Source organism: Limanda limanda, chromosome 8 (assembly GCF_963576545.1).
Source record: "Limanda limanda chromosome 8, fLimLim1.1, whole genome shotgun sequence".
Lineage (NCBI taxonomy): Eukaryota > Metazoa > Chordata > Actinopteri > Pleuronectiformes > Pleuronectidae > Limanda > Limanda limanda.
Window position 1 is genome coordinate 29,684,937 of NC_083643.1, and position 5,600 is coordinate 29,690,536.

The 5,600-nt window shown below is 40.3% G+C and overlaps 1 pseudogene; it reads left to right on the forward strand.

Annotated features, from left to right (window-relative positions):
• The first annotated feature begins 2,013 nt into the window (after positions 1-2,013).
• On the forward strand, positions 2,014-3,315 carry LOC133009769 (putative nuclease HARBI1; annotated as a pseudogene).
• Positions 3,316-5,600: the final 2,285 nt, after the last annotated feature.

Here is a 5,600-nt window from a genome sequence, read left to right on the forward strand (position 1 = left end):
CAACACACAATTTGCCAGTCCTCTACCATTTATCGAGCTGCTACTGATGGGCCACATGACTTTCATAGTACTGCCATACAAGCCAGTAGCCGGTTATCTTTAGGGTTATCTACAGTCAAGTTCAGTGCAGCGATTTTACACAGACACGCGTCCTTGTGATATATACACAGTGTTAGAAGATATTATTAAAAAATATTTAATGACTCTTTTTTAATTGAAGGTTTATATGGACAGTTATTACCTGCAAGCACAACTAACTCAGTGGCTGCCTATATTTGTTTCAAGACACTAGTATACTGCTCCCTCACTGCGACTGTTTGCTTTCCTGGCTTCTAAATGGTGGAACGAGCTCCCCAATGACATCACGATAGCAGAAAGTGTGCACATCTCTTTCTGACTTCACCTTGGTTAAGAAGCTGATGTCTAATAATCAATTAAAAAAATAATGGAAGTTTAGCTGCACTTATGTAGCACTTACATGCATCACTTGTAGTTTGGCTTTAATTGAAGCAAATTGTACTTACTTGATTTCTTGCTGTTCTGGGTTTGTACCCTCATGGGTCAATGCACAAATTGTAAGTCGCTTTGGATAAAAGCGTCACCTAAATTAAATGTAATAGTAATGTAATGTTGGTTCTAATGTGAATGATGAGGTGGATCAATTATCTGCTTTAGTTCATCTCCTCACATCTCCAACGTCATTTTCCGGTCTCCAAAATGGTTGTATGCATGTCTCAGAGTTAGCATGGAAGTGCGCACAAGTTTGTATTTCATAAATGCCAACGTTTGCGCGAGAAGTGGCGTACGCAAGTTTCAGGGCCCGTTTTGTGTGTACGCAAAGGTTATAAATGAGGCTCCTGCTATTCAACACTGATGTGGCCGGGGTTACACCTTCTCTTGTTCACGTACATGGCTATTCCTCCACTTACTTACCATTCTCCAGTTGATTAAGATATTGGTATACATAATGCTTTTGCTTTGAGTATCCTAGAATGCTCCTCAGTCACCAGTATATTCACATTGTTAGGTCGGAGCTTAATCAATAAAAGAGATTTTTGCATTTAGCTGTTCTATTTATGAAGCCTGGTTACGAGAGAGAAGGGAGTGAAAAAACATCCTTTTAAAATGAAGAAACTTGAAAAGAACCAGACTCAATGTGCCTTGACTGGTTGGGTGAGCAGAGAAAAATGGGAGAGGTGGAAAAGACATGAGAGAAGGAAACAGAAAGACCGGAGACAGTTGTGTAACTGTCATTTTTAAGCGCAATCAGACTGGTTGTTATAAGGAAAATAACAAGAGTGATACTTATAGATGTGATGGGTTTATTAATGATAGCAGCACCAGTTAATAATACAAATATTAATAATAACAATAATAATAATAAAAGTTGAGTAGGGTCAGATCTGGTAGTAGTAGGCCACCCAATAAATTAGCTCACACACACATACATAAATCCCTATATTCCAGTTTTTGCACCACTGAGCAATTTACTTACAATAAATTTAGGGGAAAGAGTCAGAGAAGAACTGTGATATTATATTTATTATTACGACTCTTGATTTATTTACTTAGTTTAGTCCTCCTTAAATTGCTGCCAACGTGGCTCTCAACCTGAAAGTTTTACTGTCAATCCATCAAATTTTATTTGTAAAGCCCATTTTCACAAATTATAGTTTGTCTCATGGCTTAACAAGGTGTGACATCCTCTGCCCTAATCCTCATAAAGAGTTAAGAAAAACAACAACAACAAGCAACATGTGAGAGGTCTCTCTCCTAAGATGGTCAGAGGCCTGTTTCAGGTAGCTGGTTTTGAGGCAACCCCGAGTTTGTTCGCTCTGAGTTAGTGGAAACTCTGGGTTTTCCGTTTCAGGTAGCAGGTTCAGCGCAACCGAGAGTTAGTTGCTGCGGCAACATACGCCGTGGACCTAACCTGCTCGGGAAGTGGTTAGACCTACTCTGAGTTTGTTGTCTATAAGGCTGGAGGCAGCTCTCCGACAGAAGGAAGTGTTAGAAATGGCATGTCCTTTTCTACGAGAGCCCGTGGACGTAGAGGCTGCGATCCTCAGAAGGAATCTCCGTGAGGAACGATTATTAAGACCCCGGTTGGATATACTTTCTTTTCCTGATAATTTTCTTCACGAGCGCTATCGTTTTTCAGCGCAATCTATTCTATTTATTTAGACCACCTTCTCAGCCCCCATGTTAACTGTCAAACGCACCGGGGGCATGCTTTAAGTTCAATACAAATTATTTGTGTGGCACTCCGTTTTTTTGCAAACGGCAGCTTTCTTTACAACGTCGGTGACGCCGAGCACATTTCAAAGGCAACCGTGTGTCGGTCTGTCAGAAATGTGACTTTGGCACTGAAACGTTTTCTTTACACGTTTGTGATGTTTCCAAGTCACCGACCTATACGAACAATCAAGGAAGAGTTCTACAGAATTGCAGGTAACAGTAGCAACAATGTAGCCTATTTGTTTCTTGGAACGTTTTAATGTAATAAATAATGTGCACAATTTAATTAAATTAATTAATTTGTAATGTTCTAGATTTTCCGGGTGTCATCGGGTGCATCGATGGAACTCATATTCCTATTAAAGCTCCTTCAGTGAATGAAGGAGACTATGTTAATAGGAAGTCCTTCCACAGCATCAATGTGCAGGTACAGGTGAAGGCCTAGACCTTCAGCATTTTAAATTAAAGATACTTAACAAAACAGCCTCTGTATCTAATTATACTCCTCTGCAATTTGAAGGTTGTATGTGATGCCAGAAATATCATCACCCAAGTGGAGGCAAAGTGGCCGGGGTCTGTGCATGACGCACGCATATTTCGGGAGTCTAATCTGAGCACTCGCTTTGCCCGTGGTGAGTTAAGCCTATATTTGAAGGATTTAGAATCCATATTTGTTCAGATGATTAATATTTCACCTGTATCGTAGGAGAGTTCGACGGTCATGTTTTAGGTGACAGAGGGTACCCCTACCAGCCTTGCCTTCTGACCCCGTATGCCGATCCCGTGCCAGGACCACAGCAGCGCTACAACCTGGCGCATATGAGGACGAGAGCCAGGGTCGAAAACACGTTCGGGGTCCTGAAGGCAAGATTCCAGTGCCTCCAAATGCTGCGAGTCACACCAGAAAGGGCATGTGACATAATAATTGCGTGTGTGGTTCTACACAACATCGCGATTATGAGAGGGGAAAATTGCCCACCTGCATTTGCAGATGAGCAGCACATAAACCCAAACCATGCCATGGATCCACAGGACGGAAGGGTGGTTAGAGAAAGACTCTGCCAAAATCATTTTGTTTGAGTTTTCTATGTAGTTAAATGTATTTTATTATTTCCGAAATGTTTTCTTTGGCATTCTTTCGCCTTCCTGTATGATAGTAAACTCGTGTGACAGACCCAGCCTCTGGTAGGGGGTGACACTGTTCAACAAAATAACTTGTCCCACCACAGCCCGTGTTCTAATAAAGACAATCTACTTTTTATGAGGATTTCTTTATTTCCTGAAAGCACAAAAAAAAAAGGTCATTCATATTGGGTATGTTTTTGGAGCAGGAAACAGTATCCCAGTTTGTACCTCACCCACCTTTAACTTATGTTCCAAAATTTGGATCTCCAAAGCATCCTTTTGCATCTTTTGCCTAATGTGGTCCATTTCCAAGTCTGCTTTGTTTATTTGTTTTCCCAGATAGATTTTATAGAGCTCTTTGACTGGAAGCTATAGGAATGCAAAAGATGACATTGGATTTCACAGTGCCAAGTACAGCGTTTCATTATAATTCCAGGGAGAATCTTATAGAGGTAAGCTGTGAAGTAGAGCTAGAAGTGGATGGCCTCTCATTGAATTCGATTTCATCCTGTTTGAGAGAAAGAAGATGTCAGTTTTAAACTATACAACGCTATCATCAACTTTTAGATGTTAATTTTAAAAGGTGTTAACCTCAATAGGCCTTTCCTCTTCCCTGTCAAATGCTGCAGACAATGTTTCTCCATCATCTTCCTGATGACATTAACAGTTGTGTTCAGCAATTATCAAGACATTATTAATAATCTGTGGAAGGTGAAGAATTGTTACAATTGCATGGAGGTTGGTGAGGGCATCTGGTTCCAGTAGGGCGATGACGCCATCAGTAACTGGAAGAAGATGATTAGACAGTGAAATTATTACTTGAGCCAGAATATTGCCCCATCTAATTTGCAACGCGCTGGGTTGCATGTACATATTTAATTATTTTGAATAACCAACCTCTGATAAAGGCACTTCTATCCTGGGGGGTGGGGGGATCAGAGGAGCTCCCTCCAGGGATGCCCTCAGCCACAGGACGCATACTCTGTTGGCTGAGGGCCATCTCCTCAGCCTCTGTGAGGGCCGCAGGTGGTGGACCCCCTCCAGTCTTCCGGGCCTCTGCTTTTTTTCGATTTGCTAACATGGAGGAAAATGTTACCCTAATATTCAGTAAGCGCTATTTTGAAGACACATATATATGTATATACACATACATACATACATACATACATACATACATACATACATACATACATACATACATACATACATACATACATACATACATACATACATACATACATACATACATACATACATACATACATACATACATACATACATACATACATACATACATACATATATAATGCATTTTGCCTAGGAGTAGCCTTCTAATATATCTAAATCCTATTAAATATTGGCAGTGTTGGGGTGGCTGAGAAATGTACTACTTACATATACTGCTTAAATATAGACCCATCACATGTTGAATATAGCTGTTAAATTAGGTAGAGCAGGCAAAACAGCACAATTGATTTGATTTCAATTAAACATTAGTTTACCTGTTTGAACTATATTTTTGTACTTCATTTTCATTTGCTGCCAAGTCCTCTTGGGGCAACTCGGGTTGTTCCTGTGTAAATTGACACACACACACACACACACACAATTTACATATTGAATAAGTGGAAGATATTAAACTTTCCTCTTATTTTATTTTACTATTTTATTTTACTCACGCATTGACTTGTTTGGCTATTTCCTGCCAAGCTCTCTCTCGCGCTCTCGCTGCCGCGGCGGTATTACTTTTTTTGGTGAAAATGGGTACCTGCTCGGCATATGCGTGCATTAATATTTCCAATTCCGTGGGTGAAAAGTAACTGGATCTACGTTTTTGGTCCATGTTTGATCATGTTATCAGAGATCCATTGATGATGGCTCTTTATAGTCAACAGGCACGCCCCCAACCCAGCAAGAACACACTCAGAGTTGATTAAGCCAACGCTGATCACCTGTTCTGAAACCGAAAACCCAGAGTTGCTTTTCAACCCTGAACTCTGAGTCAACCAACTCAGAGCGCAGGATTAAACTCAGAGTATGTTAAACCAGCTACCTGAAACAGGCCTCAGGTGTGCAATAGATGGCGCGTGTAGCAGAGTACATTAATAAAATAACAATATTTCCAACATTCATGAGTACTTTGAAAGCGAAATGTCGCTCTTTCCATCTCTGGATTTCTATATTTAATTTTCATTGTTCAAGGAAAATGAAAAAGATCAACTCAGCTGCAGTGTGATGTT